Here is a 16,589-nt window from a genome sequence, read left to right as displayed (position 1 = left end):
ACAGCTGGGCCATCCCAGAGGCAGGGCCTGGCACCCAGTGATGAACAGAGGGGAGGGAGGCTGGGTGGACAGAGCCAGCTCTTTTCACCCATTCACATACTCGCCCAGGGCCAAAGGGCTGGTCCCCCAAGTGTTACCAGCCCATTTATAACCGGGGAAATTGAGGCCCAGCCCAGGTGGCACATGTTTCACAGAGTCTTCCCAGACAGCTCCCCTCTGGGGCTTTTGGCTCAGCCCCTGGCTGAAGCAAAGTCCCTCCTCTCTCAGCCCGGTCCGCCCACTCCCTCCTGGGCTGGGACCAGCCCGTGGGCACCCTTCCCCTGCCCAGACCTGTGCCTGCCCCTGGTGCCAGGTGCTGAGGAGACGAGAGGCTGCCTGAGAGTCATGCAGAGCCCAGGCTGAGCCCTCACATGGCAGCTACTCCGCAGTCTGCTGGCCAGGGCTCACTCCAGCCCCCACAGACTAACACGTGGCTCGGAGCGGGGCAGCCCGTCCGGGACCTGGGGCCGCGCGGAGGGCCCGGGGGCCGCGTCCCATCAGGCCAGGACCCCAGGGCATCACTGCGTCTTCTGCAGAGCTGCAGCATGACTCCATTCCTTCTCCTTCCCCGCTGGGCCTGGAGCCCCCCGTGCACGCTGCCCCCACCTCTCAGGGTTGCAGCTGAATTGGCTGGGCTGACCTTCAGCATTGCTGGCAGCCACAGACCACACCGCCCAGTAAGAACCAGTGCCAGCGTCTCTGGCAGCCCCTCACGCCCCTGCATGGATCTCTGTGTCCGCTCCAGGCCCCTGACCCCAGGGTCGCCCCGCTCCTCGGCATTCCTGGTGAGGGGAGAAGCAGGTGTGTCTCAGAAACGCTTGCCCTGGGAAGGGCCTAGGACATCAGGTTATCATGACATCGCCAAAGAGTCTTCCAGAACAATTCTCACTCATCCCCCAGGCTCTTGTCTACTGTCTCCTCTGGAGGCACAGCAAGGCAGCCTGTCACCAAGGTCCTGCTCCACCAGCGGGCCCTCTGCTTATGTGTCCTCATCCAGCGCTGACAAAAGGCCTCTTTGATGGGCATGACTGACTCCACTTTACAGACAGGAGGACTGGCAGAGCCCCCCAGCCAGGCAGAAACTCTCCTCTTTACACCTGCTGTCTGTTAGCTTTCGGGCACACACCCGCCACCTGGTCGCTGCCGGACCAAGAAGAGGAGGCGAAGGAGCAGTGGAAGGGGAAGCGCTTCACAGAGAAGAGGAGCAAGGAGGGGCTGGGCTGAGGGCCCGCGGCATTCCTGAGCTTCCCGGGGCCCTGTGTCCCCACCACAGCCCTGCAGGCCCCCGTGTCCCCTCATATGTACAGGCACACACACACACTGCATACACACGCACACACACACAGTCCACACACACGCACACGCACACAGTCCACACACACGCACACACACACAGTCCACACACACGCATGCACACACACTCCACACACACGCACGCACACACTCCACACACATGCACACACAGTCCACACACGCACACACGCACACACTCCACACACACGCACACACACACACAGTCCACACACACGCACACACACACACTCCACACACATGCACACACGCACACACAGTCCACACGCACACACGCACACTCCACACACACGCACACACACAGTCCACACACACGCACACGCACACAGTCCACACACACGCACACACACAGTCCACACACACACGCACACACACACACTCCACACACACGCACACACTCCACACATGCACACACGCACACACAGTCCACACACGCACACACGCACACACAGTCCACACACACGCACACATACGCACCCACACACACTGCATACACATGCACACACACAGAGTCCACACACACACACACGCAGTCCACACACACGCATGCACACACACTCCACACACCCGCACGCACACACACTCCACACACACGCACACACACTCCACACACGCATGCACACACACTCCACACACACGCACACACACACTGCATATACAAGCACACACACACAGTCCACACACACACACTCCACACACACGCACAGATGCACACACAGTCCACACACATGCACACTCGCACACTCCACACACGCACACACGCACACACTCCACACACACGCACACATGCACAGTCCACAGTCCACACACACGCACACACACAGTCCACACACACACGCACACACGCACACTCCACACACACACACTCCACACACACGCACGCACACGCACCACAAACACGCACACACACACAGTCCACACACACGCACACACACACACAGTCCACACACACGCACACATGCACACAGTCCACACACACGCACGCACACCACTCCACACACACACACGCACACACAGTCCACACACACGCACACACACGCACTCCACACACACACACGCACACACACACATGCACACACACTCCACACACACACAGTCCACACACACACACTCCACACACACGCACACACAGTCCACACACACGCGCACACACACAGTCCACACACACGCGCACACACACACAGTCCACACACACGCACACACGCACACTCCACACACACACACACTCCACACACACACTCCACACACATGCACACACGCACAGTCCACACACACGCACACTCGCACACTCCACACACACACACGCACACACACTCCACACACACACTCCACACACATGCACACACACAGTCCACACACACGCACACTCGCACACTCCACACACACACACGCACACACACTCCACACACACGCACACACACACAGTCCACACACACGCATGCACACACACTCCACACACACGTACACAGTCCACACACACGCACATGCACACAGTCCACACACACTCATGCACACACACTCCACACACACTCCACACACACGCACACACTCCACACGCACGCACGCAGAGTCCACACACACGCATGCACACACACTCCACACACACTCCACACACATGCACGCACACACGCACACACGCACACACTCCACACACACGCATGCACATACACTCCACACACACGCACACACTCCACACACGCACGCACACACACGCACACACACTCCACACACACACACACACTCCACACACACTCACACTCCACACACATGCACACACACTCTGCACACACACTCCACACACACACACTCCACACACACACACACACACACACACACACTCCACACACACGCACGCACGCACACACGCACACACGCACACGGCAGGCACTGCCAAGGGCCGCTCCAGGGCCGGCGCCTGTGCAGAGCTCGCCCTTCTGCTGGGCTCTCTGGAGATGGTTCAGGGCCACCCCTGCTGCTCCCAGGGGAGACATCAGCTACTTAAACCTGACGGGGGGTGAGGAATGGCTGCTCTATTTTTACACATTTATTTCTTTGCATTTTCAACAAGCAGGGACAGTTCACCTTCAGAACCACCTTGGGAAGCAGAAAGATGATAATTTTCATAAAAAAAGAATTCTTCCTGGGGAAGAGGCTGGAGGATACCCTCTGCCCCTGTCAAGCCAGGGTTCACTGACAGGTGGTCCCTGGGCAAAACCAGACCACGGGGTTGCCTGTTAGTGCTGTGTTTTTTTTTAAATACCACATTTGGTCAATAGTATTTCAAATTTCATGTTAAAAATCTAGACTAGCCAGCTTGTCTAAGAAATGAGGAAACAGAGCCACTGTAGAGGGGAGAGGGGGGTTCACACTGTGCTTCGGAGTAATGGCCATGCCTGGGACATGGCACAGAGGTCTGAGTCCCCAGCGCTCCTGGCCCGCTGTCCTCTCTGCAGGCCTCAGCGTGGGCCCAGACCCTGAACCATGAAGCCACTGTGCAGCGACTTTGCCCGACGTTCTCTAAGGAGGGCTTGGGGCCCCCATCAGGACATGCTGGCTGGGGTACATCCTAGAGTTGCTTCTGTTAAGCAAACTCTGTTTTAACTAAACCATGTGTTACAGGTCCATAAAGACAGCAATGTTTCCTAAGAATGCACTAGAAGCGTTAATTTCACCACAAGCATAATTGTTCTTATCATTACTATCTCAATCATGATAATGCTGGAGGGTGACTTGGATATTATGTCCTGGAACCACCCCCAAGACCCAGCCCCTGTAGAGATGTGCTTGAATCCAAAGGGAAGGGCAGATGAAGGGAAGCAAACAGGGCCCCCCAAGCAATTCGAAGGCGGCAGCCCTGCCCTGCAGTCCCTGGGAGCCCCAGCCCTGCTCAGCCCTAGCAGGGCACAGGGAGCCGCCCCCAGACCCAGGGCCCCCAGACCCAGGGCCCCCAGACTCAGGGCCACGTGAGCGCGGACGGGATCCAGCAGCCAGGCTGACGCTCCACTTGCTCGTTCTCGGGTGTCTCCCAGTTTCCCTACAGTGGGCTCAACCCTACAGGCTAGGCCACGCGGAAATCCCAGCCGTGCCCTGGTGCCGGGTCCTAGCAGGCCTGCCCCTCGGGTTGAGAGTCCCGCTCAGGTCCTCAGTGGGCTGTTCTTGGTTACTTGCAACCATGCCCAGGCTCAGGGCCTGTCTGCCTGCCCAGGGCTGCCTGTCCGGTCTACAGGCCCCAGCTCCTCTCGGCCCCCCTCCCGCCTCCCCCAGCAGCTCCTGCATGCTCATAAGTGGCCAAGCCTCAGTGACCCAGAGCTTAGCCAGCCCTGTGCCTGACCCCTCATTTCCGGCCAGGCCTGGACACTGAGCAGTCTACACTGCCCATCTCCTGCCAAGGACGGAGGACAATCTGTCCTGACTCCTGACACAGCCGCCTCTGCGCACCGCCTCCCACATGGGGAGAAGTCACCAGTCCCTCTGGGGGGCTGATCCACAGCAGACGGGAGCAGACTGGACCCCAGCAGGCCGAGGCGCCCCTAAGTGGAGGTGTCTGCGGCAGGACCCTGTCTTTTCAATGGGCAACCACGGGCTTTTAGTTTCTGGCATTCCCTGTGCTGGGGGCACCCTTCCGGTGAGCTCATGTCTCGGGCAAAGGACGATACAACAGGAAGCCTCCAAGAGCTTCCCTCATTTGAGCATCTCTACAGGAGGGCAGACAAAATCCCTCAAAGAATCAATAGCAGTCTGTGGACAGGATGGAAGAAGGGGATGCAGAATTGCATCCAGGAAACCCCGAAGTGCCTGCCCTCCAGGGGAACAAGCGGGTCACAGAAGCCAAGCTCACCCACTGTGCCTGGATCACAGGATCCTGCCCGGCTCCCGCTGCCCCTGCAGCCTGGTACGCTGGGGCATGTGCACAGCCCTTCAGAGTGATAAGCCTCCACTATGATCCAGCCATCCAATCTTCAGCAAGTAGGAGGCTCCTCACCATCCTCATTACTGTCTCATTTTAGCATCAAGGAGCCTCAGGAAGATAAACCGATGCAGACAAGTCACACCACAGAGGAGGGGCCGGGACCTGGCTCAAGTCACAGCACCCAAAGTTGTTGATGAGCCCCGGAGTGGCCTGTGTATCTCACCAGCAGCAAGAGATGGGGAAACTGAAGTTGGGAGAAACAAGCGAGCGTGTTTAGTGCAGAGAAGAGCAATCCCAGGGACCTGGGTCTATAAACGCCGTGCAGCAGGTGTGGGCTCAAGGGGCCTGGATGTTGGCTGTCCCCGTGCAAACCCCATGCCCAGGCCTTCGCTGCACTCGTCTCTCCTGGGATGCCCTTTCTGCTGCTGCTGCTCCTGCCTAGATTTAGCCTTCTTATCAGGTCCAGCAGGAGCCCCCCAAAAGGCCCACAAGGAACAGAGCTCATGGGCCTCTGCCTCCTGCGCTGGACGTGGTCCCCATCTGCCTCCCCCAAGGACACACCTACAAGGGGAGGAGGGGGCACAGAGCCTTGAGGAGCCACTGCACAGTGATGGGGAAGACTGCTGCCCCTCCTCCAGGAAATGATCTTCCCTCCTTCCTCACTGGACCTACTCCCTCTCATCCTCCAGGTGTCAGCTGAAATGTCCCCTCCTCAGGGGGACTTGCCTTGTTTCATCCTAAATTAAAATAGGCTCTCTCTTCCCCCAGTGTCTCCGTGACAGCATCCTGTTTTCCTCCTTCATGGAATGCACCACTGTTTACAATCTGAATCTCATTTATGAATTTGCTTGGGCATTACCTGTCCACTCCACTTGAAGGAGGCCCCCTCAGAAGACAGGGGCCAAGGGTCTTGTATGCCTTGGTACCCCACAGATATACACAGGTACCCAGGTACCACACAGCAGGGCTGTGAGGGGCAGGGGCCACATTACAGACACAATGGGAGGAAGCACAGACCCAGCAGTGGTGGGGGTGGGGGTAGGGAGGGGTGCCTCTGGGAGCTGGGCAGAAGGAGGGCAGGCACAGCAGGGCCAGGAAGCCCAGGCTTGGGATGGGGGAACGGCAGCAAGAGCAAAAGTGAGGCAACCGGCAAAGGAGCATGAGCTGGCACAAGATCCTGCTGTAAATTACTTATACAAGGTGTAACTGAAACAAAATTACCCAGGAGAAGTTAAAACAAATGAAGCGAAGAGAGAGTTACCATGTAATTGCCCACAAAACAGAACCAGGCATAATGATATTTATGAGATAAAATATAATCTGACATTAAAGGGACAAACTGATCAACAGTTCATTGAAAAGATACAAAAGATATGAAATTTCATTCACCTAACAGAGCTTCAACCTGATACAGGAGAAAAAGGCAAAGCCACAGTTCTATGCGCATTTTAATATATTTACTCCAGGAAACACCAGATGAATCAGCTGAAACATTAGGCAGGATTTGAATTACTGTGCGTGCTCGGTCACATCTGGCTCTTTGTGACCCCATCGACTGCAGCCCGCCAGGCTATCCAAGGGATTTTCCTGACGAGAATACTGAAGTGGGTTGCCATGCTCTCCTCTAGGGGATCTTCCCAACCCAGGAGTCAAACGCACATCTCTTGTCTCCTGAACTGCAAGCAGATTCTTTACCACTAACCCACCAGGGAAGCCCTGCATTACTATAGAAGATCTGAATTACTAAAACAGCCTAATGTTTAAGCTCAACAACCAGACAATGTGTGCTGTTCAAGCACAAGTTCCAAATTTCACTTACATTAGGACAAAAGGGAAACTCAAAAATCACGCCCACAGCTGCTATCATAGAGCAAAATCAAAGAAAACAAGACGGAAGGCCCTCAAACCCTAAACACCAGAAATTAAAAGCACAGTTCTAGTAAGCCTAGACTAAAGAGAGAACACACATTCTAATTGTCGGCTCAAGTAGAAAACTTGAATAAACCTTAGAAAAAAATGGAAAAAAAAAAAGCAGTCAAAGACAAGCTCAGAAGGTTTTACAGAAGAGTTTTACCAAACCTACAAGAAATAGTTAATTCTCATCCTCCATATAATCAGTATGCAAGCAACAATACCTTTCTTGTATGTAACAGACCTCAGCTAGGAAACAGAATGGGAAAAGAGGCTTATCGACTATAAGAATCAACCCCACAAAATATCTAGGTATAAACAAAAATACGGACTGTTGTAAGATGACACAAAGAGTAATACCATATAGTCAAAAGTCTCCCAAAAAGCATAAGACAACCTCAGTAATTGCAGACACAGTGACACTATCCTGGGCTGCAAGCTGATGCTCTTCCAAATCAATCTATAAATTTAACACAATCTCCATTTTTTAAAAAAGTGTTAAAATCTAACAATATAGTTCCAAAGTTCAACTGGAAGACTACATATGGCAGATTAGCTGGGGAAAATATTAAAAAGGAATAATAACAAGGGGATATTTACCTTTCAAAATTTCAGAATGCATTACAAAATAATGTTAATTAGATCACAGTGGTATGAGTGTTATGAAACATAGATCATGGAACTGAATACAAAGTCTAAACACAAATCTAAGCATAGAAGGGACCTTAGGTAAAAATGGTACATTAAAAACACATACATCCAATTTTTCTCCTCCTTGGAACCCCATAATAATTTTAGTAAAGGGATGATTTTTTTTTTCTTAAATCACAAGCAAACAAGGACAGGGGGAGCAGGAGAGGAAAAAAATAACAGAACTGTTGTAGGCTGGAAAGCAGATGGCCATATGGCAATGGACTTGGTGTATCTGAGAAGCTGGCCAGACGCTTCCAGTTTGCATTGCCGAGTCCTCCAGAGGCACCAAGTACCTCTGGAAGTGGGACAATGAGTGGACTGAAATAAAGAGTAGTTGATGGCTAATGCCAAATCCCTTCCTCACAACCTGCATCCTAGTAATGGCCCAGTAACCAACACTGCATTGGTCTGGAAGCTCATTCTCCCTCAAGAAGATCTCTGGGCTGCAGGCACCAGCTGTAGTTGAGAGCATAGGTACCGTGCTAAAAAGGAGGATGAAACGAATGCTGAGGCACCAGCCTGCTTGCACAAGCCACTCCCAGAACGCTGGTAGTCAAGCCTTTATCCCACAGGCAGGAAGCTGGAAGGAGGCTTCTCTAGGGAACACCAAAGACCAAAAGGCAATATTACTGTCCATGGCTCCCCTACCACCTGCACCGAGCTCCCAGTCCCCTCTTTTCTTGCCCAGGCTTACACACGAGCAGCCAGCCAAGGACCTCCAGCTCTCCAGGGTAAGCCCCGGACTCCATAGATGGAGCTCAAAAAAAAGGCACAGCAATCAAAATGAGGAGAATGGAGGAAGCAGAGGCTACCTAGGAAGATGGGGAACCCTGTTATTAGTGACCCCTGAGAGCTCGAAGGAAATACTGCATCCACTGAACAAGAACAAAACGAGAACAATCACAAGGGTTCTTTGGAATTAAAAACTTTTCAGCAGAAGTAATAGATTCAGTGAAAGGATTATGAAGACAAAGTCGAGACTCTCCCAGAAAGTAAAGCAGTAAGACCAAAAGGCTTGAACCATCAGGAAAAAGAGATAAGAAAATTGGAGGACCTGATCGAAGATGTATCGTCCATATACTAGAAACTCCATAAAGAAAGGAAAACAGAGAGGAAATAACTAATGAAATTATTCAGGAAAGTTCCTACAACTAAAAGGTGCTCCCAGACTGAAAGGGCCCAGCTAGCACCCAACACAGTAGATGAAAACACATCAGCACCATGGCGCGTCATCATGAAATTTCAGAACACCAGTAAGATTCTACAGACTTTCACAGAGAATAAGAGAGGGTCAGAGGAAGCAGTTACAGAAGAAATCAAAGGAACCAGAAGCAGAATAGCTTTCAGTTCAGTTCAGTTCAGTCGCTCAGTCATGTCCGACTCTTTGTGACCCCATGAATCACAGCACGCCAGGCCTCCCTGTCCATCCCAACTCCTGAGTTTATCCAAACTCATGTCCATCGAGTCAGTGATGCCATCCAGCCATTTCATCCTCTGTCATTCCCTTCTCCTCCTGCCCCCAATCTTTCCTAGCATCAGAGTCTTTTCCAATGAGTCAACTCTTCGCATGAGGTGGCCAAAGTATTGAAGTTTCAGTTTTAGCATCAGTCCTTCCAATGAACACCCAGGACTGATCTCCTTTAGGATGGACTGGTTGGATCTCCTTTCAGTCCAAGGGACTCTCAAGAGTCTTCTCCAACACCACAGTGAAAAAGCACCAATTCTTCAGTGCTCAGCTTTCTTCACAGTCCAACTCTCACATCCATACCTGACCACTGGAAAAACCACAGCCTTGACTAGATGGACCTTTGTTGGCAAAGTAATGTCTCTGCTTTTGAATATGCTGTCTAGGTTGGTCATAACTTTCCTTCCAAGGAGTAAGCATCTTTTAATTTCATGGCTGCAAGAATGGCTTTAGACTTCCCAAACCAGCAGTAGCTCAGTTGGTAAAGAATCCGCCTGCAATGCAGGAGTCCAGTTCTATTCCTGGGTCAGAAAGATGCGCTGGAGAAGGTGTAGGCTACCCACTCCAGGATTCTGGCCTGGAGAATTCCGTGGACTGTATGGTCCACGGGGTCGCAAAGAGTCAGACACGACTGAGCGACTTTTTTTCACTTTCAAACAAGCATTAGATGCAGGAAAACAAATGGAGAAGATAACTTTCCCACAGATGACCTCCCCTGCGCAGGTGGTGCCCAGGACTCTGGGCCAGGCCCACCACCCCTGCAGGAGTCTGCAAGCAGCGCAGAGAGCTGGGCTGGCCTCTGACCCCGGTCTATTCCATAAGTGCCATTCTCCCCTTCCTCACACACGGCAGTTTCTCCTCTGCAGGGAGGTAGTAGAGATTTGAGCTTCAGGGGTTCCTAAACACTGGGGCAGAGAGACTGATTCATTCTCATCCTCACAGGGACCTCCACCCACGTGCTTGTCCAGCAGAGGCCAGGGGTGTGAAAGCTGCTCATGAGCAACAGGCAGTCCTGGGGGAACCCGGAAGGTGCACTGGCGTTAGAGTTCACAGCCTGCCTAATGAAGGGATCATAAGAAAGCGTCTAGCTGAACTTTCTTCTAGCCCCTTTATCACTTCATTTTCATCACCCTTGGTCACCAGTTGGACTGGAACTGGTTTCTGCTTAGGTGCGAAGCCCCGATTTGATTTTTTCCTCCTGTATCTAAACAGTGGTCCCAACATCATTAAAAAAAAAAAAAAAAGACATATCTCCACAACCAGCTTTCTCTCCTTTCCCCTTGCAATGAGCACCATTCTAAGATAATCAAAGGGCATCCTTGTGATAGGGTGTATTTTTGCAAAATCAATGCTGCTCTTTGACTGGGTTTGTTTTTAACTGACAAATGCTGCCACGTCGTGTCTCATCCTGTTTCTTTCTGCGCTCAACACCCTAAGAGCTGTCTGTCTATGTGAATGTCACACTTCAAGCCTGTGTGGAGTGCAGCTGCCAGATTTGCCCCTCTCGTCCACTGATGACACCCAGGTTTCTGCCAACTCCCCCCAGACTACCCAGGCAACGTTGCCATGAACAGCGTTCAGTTTCCTCCTGAGAGATCTATGGGACTGGGACCACCTGTGTGCCCAGTCCAGGGAAGGGGAAAAGAGCCCCCAGGGCAAGGGTCAGTTCAAGGAGGGCACTGGGATGTCCTAAGGACACCCTGCGTTTAGGACGTAGACTCAAGAGTGAAAGTACTGAGTTAACAGGCTCTCACAATCATCAAGTAAGGATTGCCAGATTTCCAGGACGTCCACACCTGTTCCACTTCTGCCACTTACCAAATCATCCAGTTTTGAATTGCTGCCCTGTCATCTACTAATTTTATTTAGTTTTATTATTTGCTCAGCCATTTAAAAAATATATATATAAATGAATATCAAAGGTGATTAAATTAAAACAAAAGGCAAGCACACACTAACCATGCAAGGAGAGGGCGGCACTGCCCCCAGTGAGCGGAGGCTCCTGGAGGAGATGAATGGGGCAGCCTGGGGTCACGGTTGGTCTGGCTTCCGTTTCTCTGGGAAGTGACAAGGCCCTTACTGGGGAACTTGCGAACAAGTTCACAAGCGAGTCTTGAGAAGCACAGGCCTCTCTGCAGACTGAGGTGTTGACCAGGTGCTGGACGTGGTCCAGGATTCCGGCCCAGCTCTCCTGCAACAAGCGCAGGCCCCTGCGAGGGCCACGGGCCAGACCTAGACTCCTGAGCACCAGCAGCTTGCGGGAACACAGCGGTGCCACCAGCCAGGAGAGGTCATCTGGGGGAGAGTCTTCCTCTCCGTTTGTTAACGACTGAGAGACAAGCCCTCTGTGACTGCAAATTCCCCTAAAGATGATCATTAAGATACAATATGTTTACGCAGAAGCATAATTAGGACACGGCAAAAGCACTGTTTGGAAGCCGGCAGGATCTTTGGAGGCTCTGCGAACAGAAAGAGGCTCAGCCCCAAGGGGACCATCAGCACAGAGCCCCACTGGTGAGCTTTATTAAAAGCAGCTCGTCAGGGTTATTTCATCCCAGCCCTTTATAACTTCATTACCAAGTCAGAATTCATTTTGCAGCTCTGGCAGACACAGCCCGTCCGGTGTCACTTTTACGACTCGGGGTGGAGGGGAGGAGGGGCGGGGCGGCTGGGGCCCGACCAGCGTCTCGGGGCTCGTCCACCAGGGACACATCCGTAACGGCTGCCCCGAGTCTGAGACCAGCACTAGGAGACGCGTGAGTGCCTGGAGTCCAGACTTCTTACCATTCCAGCACTTTCATGGGGGGAATGGGAGCTCCTGAGAATGGGGAAGGGGTGCCCCTGGAGCCTGCCCTCCAGAGACGGGCCAATGGTGCTCCTTGTGGTGGACATGAGCCACCTGGCCTCCCCAGCACCCCCGCCCCGCTGGAGGTGAACAGAGCCACCCACAGCTGTGCTGCGTGGCAACCCAGCCTTTCTCCAGGAGCTGCTCCCTGGTTTTTCTTTCATGGCCCACCATGCCCACCCAGTCTTCAAGGGGAGTCCTCAATGCTGCTGGACCCTCAGGTCCAGGAGCGGCCACCTGGCCCAGGCAGGCCAGTGAACCCCCGTGCCAAGCGTCCGTTAGGGTCTCTGGAAAGACATGTCCTCCTTCCTCTCTGCTGCGGGGCTGAGGCAGACAAAGTGGGCCAGCGGCTGCTGGGCACCACCTCCTTCCAGGAGAAGCAGAGCTGGGACAGGAAGGGAACAGGTGACGCCCTTTAGGTCCTAATTTCAGCCATACCTGAAGCTGATATACCCCTGGACTCTCCAGCTCTTTGAGTCCATTCATTTGGATTTCTGTCTTGAAACCACAAGAGTCCTGACAGGAACACCCCCCCCCCCCCCACACACACACACACATTGGCCTAAGCTAGACACCATCTTTTGGCTTGATAACCAGAGCAGCATCAGGCTGTTGGCATCACATGGTACTGCTCTGTTGTACCTCCTATTTTTAGAGAGACCCCAGGGTAGCTGTGGAGAAGGCAATGGCACCCCACTCCAGTACTCTTGCCTGGAAAATCCCATGGGTGGAGGAGCCTGGTAGGCTGCAGTCCATGGGGTCGCTAAGAGTCAGACACGCCTGAGCGACTTCACTTTCACTTTCGCTTTCATTCACTGGAGAAGGAAACGGCAACCCACTCCAGTGTTCCTGCCTGGAGAATCCCAGGGACGGGGGAGCCTGGTGGGCTGCCGTCTATGGGGTCGCACAGGGTCGGACAGGACTGAAGCGACGCAGCAGCAGCAGCAGCAGCAGGGTATCTGGGGTAGAGGAAGTCCACCGTGGATTCAAGGTATGTGGCCGAGAGAAAGGGGCCAGGCTCTGGCTCAGTTCCTCACAGATGCTTGCAAGGATCTCAGTCCTTGGAGGTAAGGGTGCCTGCACAAGTGTCGAGGCCACTGTGAGACGAGGCCCAAACCCGTGGGCCACCCAGGGCGGTGGGGAGCTCCTTGCAGCAGGACCTGGGGCCTGCGTCTGTAGCCCCCACACAGGAAGCCCCAACACCCCGGGCCTGCTCTGCACCCCCACACCGGCTGAACGGCCTCAGCTCCTCTGCGCCCGCTTGCTCCCTAAGCACCGTGCTCCAGGTGGCTTCTGAAGCCCACCCAGGGCCAGGAGCACACGTGGCTTCTTCAGGAAGCAGGCCCCTGGGGCCCAGGGGCTGACGGCCCTGCCCCGGGGAGGTCCCGCACATGGTCATGGCAGGCGGGTCCCTAAAGCCGGCCTCAGCCTCCAGGGCACCAAACACCCTCTCCACTGCGGTCAGCTGAGGGGAGGGAAACTGGCCCTGAGTTACCTCCGCACTGCCGCTTCCCAGCTCTCAGCAGCCAGATGGCGGGATACAATGGAGAGCCTGGCAGATCGCTTAATGAAAATATTTACTGTGAACTTCAGAACAAAACACAGACACCCACAGGTCCCAACAGAAGGGAGGATTCCCCGGGATTTCACTGTGAATGTAGAGGAAGTGAGAGGTTGGCACGTGGGGTGCTGGCGGCTCAGCGTCAAGGGACCACGGTCCTCACAGCCTCCACCCTGGCACAGCTTGTCCAAGTGTGCCACCATCAGGGAAATCCCTGCTGGCAGCTCCATATGCGTTCCAGATCCTAGATCTGGACATCCAGCTCTCTGGAAGGCCCTCAAGCCTCCACACTTGGAATTCCAGGACCGAATGCCTCCTCCCCCGCCATCCCACCCCTTCAGTTGCACCGCCCACCGGGGGCTATGGCACCCGCAGCCACCAGGCCCCCCACTAGGAACAGAGTCAGCTCCATCCTCTTGCCACCACCCCCATCCCTCTGTGATTGCCCTAGGTCATGCTAGGAACCAGCTACTCAGTCTTTGGATTCTCCAAGTTCAAGGCATTTCTCTCCAGCTGCCAACCTGTTTCCCCTCTTGGGCCTTTCATCTCTGCAGATATTGAGCCCCATGTCTTGCAGGGTGGGTGAGGCCACTGCAGGATGGTGGTCCCAGTGCTCTCAGAGGGGCCTGGTGCCAACAGATGCTGCAGGTGCAGGAGGCTGCACAGCCCTGCTCTAAGCCCCCTTGTACCAGGCCATGATGGCTGATTCAGGAACTCTCAGCACCTGTCCAAGCCCCCACCCACAAGACTGGGGGATTAGCCTCCTGGCTGCACCCGGAGCCCAGTACACAGAGGGCTGGGGCGAGGATAAAGGGCTCCTCCTCGTTGATGCTGAGACTCAGGATGGCAATGCAGGAAGGACCACGTCCTAGCACCAAGCCAGCATCCTAGGATGGAGAAGAGAATTCTCCAGACAACCCCATCAGCAGCACGACGGGGAAATGGTGATGAAGATGAAACCGGTGACATGGGGGCTTTATGTACATCTCTTATTCACTCTTCCCAGCAGCCCCATGGAGCAGGGCTCGACTCCCTCCTGTGCGGATAGAGGGAGAAGCCCAGGAACATCATGTTCCAGCCACTGCCTCATGGAGCAAAGGGAGCAGGATCTGACTCAGGATCCAGCCCACTGCACCTGAGCCCTGGACAGTGCCCCTCAGAGCCAGCTGCACTGGGGCTGGTAGACAAAAGGCAACTGAAAGGGCTGGGGGGCCCTCGCTAAGCTGGAGACCTCGTCCCAGAGCCACACGCACCATGACCCTGTAGCACAAAGACCCACACTCCACCTCACCACATCCACTCAAAGCCCTGAGGTGTGGGACTCCAACAAGGACCCAGGGAGGCAGGATGGCATTTCTGTGGAAGCAAAAAGTAGCCTTAGCTGCTCAGCACCCCCTCCCATCTCACTCTTTGCATAGTCGTTCTGCTCTGAACTGGAACTTTTAGATATCCTCAAGCAGAGTGTGTGCTGGATGGTGGGAGGGAGGCACATTCAGGGCCCATAGTCAGGGCCTTCACGTTCAGTGGTGCCCTGCACAGTTCTGGGGGAAAGGGGTGCCCTTCCATGGAGAGGTCCACTCATCAGCGCATGCTGGCGGGGAACACAAGCGCTGCGGGAACTAATGCTTTAAAACCTTGCCATGAGGACCTTCCTGCTGGTCTGGTGGCTAAGAACCCACCTGCCAATGCAGGGGACATGGGTTAAATCCCAGGTCCAGGAAGATGCCACACGCCGCAGGGCAACTGAGCCCGTGTGCCACAACTACTGAGCCCCCATCCCAGAGCCCACGATTCACAACCATTGAAATCCGCTCACCCTAGAGCCTGTGCTCAGCAACAAGAGAAGCCGCAGCAATGAGGTCTTTGCACATCGCAAACTAGAGAGTAACCCCCACTCAGAGAAGAGCCTGCACGCAGCAATGGAGGCCCGGCACAGCCAAAAATCAATATATAAAAAAATTTAAAAGAAACTTTCTGGGGACTTCCCTGGCAGTGGTTAAGACTCCGCACTTCCATTGCAGGGGGCACAGGTTTGATCTTTGCTCAGGGAACTAAGATCCCACACACTGCACGACCCACAAAAACCAAAACCAACCACCCAAACAAACACGTTCCATGGACTGAGCAGGAAGACAGACAAAGATTCTGAAGGTCCCAGGTTGGGCGAGGCTGAGGGAGCGGGGACTTCTGACTGGAGAGGTGACCTGCTGCCTGATGCGCCTCTGTCTGACCCTGTCCTGCAGGAGGGGGCACCTTGGGTCAGCCCAGGGAAGTGCTCCACACAGGGCTCGTGTGCATCCTCTCTTGAACACTGCTGACCCAGGAATAGGGAACCCTGAGCCCCCAGCTTCCCAGCAAGTCCCAGGGACACAGCAGCCCTCCCCCCTAGGCAGGCTCAGCTTTCCTTTCTGGACTTTTTCCATTCCCCACCAGCAAGAGACCCAGCTGGTGCAGGGTGCAGACTGAGAGGCCCCCAGCTCAGCCCACTGTGGACCCCCCGCTATACCAGAAACGGTATGCAGGTATGCCTGCAGAAACTGGGTTTTCCCCTGCTGCCTTCCTGTGTGAGCTCAGTGGGTTCAAAAGCCTGCGGGTCTGGGGGAACACCGATTAGTATGGATGAACTGACATGTCCCTCTCCCGTGGTGCTCTTTGCCTTGAAAGGCCACATCCTGCGGTCACCAAGGGACTCCCTGGAGACCTGGGGCTGCTGCGCTTCCACTGTGGCCAGGAGGGGACACGTCCTGGGCTCCCTATACACCACCAAGCCTCCTGGCAGACGATGGTGTTGACGGGCCTTAATTTGATCAGCCTCATCTGAAGAAGGGCAGAAATGAGAAATCAGAGCAAGTGC

The 16,589-nt window shown here is 54.2% G+C and overlaps 1 protein-coding gene across 1 annotated transcript in view; it reads right to left on the bottom strand.

Moving 5' to 3' along the window:
* ADAMTS2 (ADAM metallopeptidase with thrombospondin type 1 motif 2) overlaps positions 1 to 16,589 on the bottom strand; it is a 261,083-nt gene that overhangs the window by 107,979 nt on the left and 136,515 nt on the right. The window lies entirely within an intron of this gene.

The sequence above is a fragment of the Ovis canadensis genome, chromosome 5 (assembly GCF_042477335.2).
Source record: "Ovis canadensis isolate MfBH-ARS-UI-01 breed Bighorn chromosome 5, ARS-UI_OviCan_v2, whole genome shotgun sequence".
Taxonomy (NCBI): Eukaryota; Metazoa; Chordata; class Mammalia; order Artiodactyla; family Bovidae; genus Ovis; species Ovis canadensis.
Note: the sequence above shows the minus strand (reverse complement) of the source record. Positions and strands in the feature narration are given on the sequence as shown.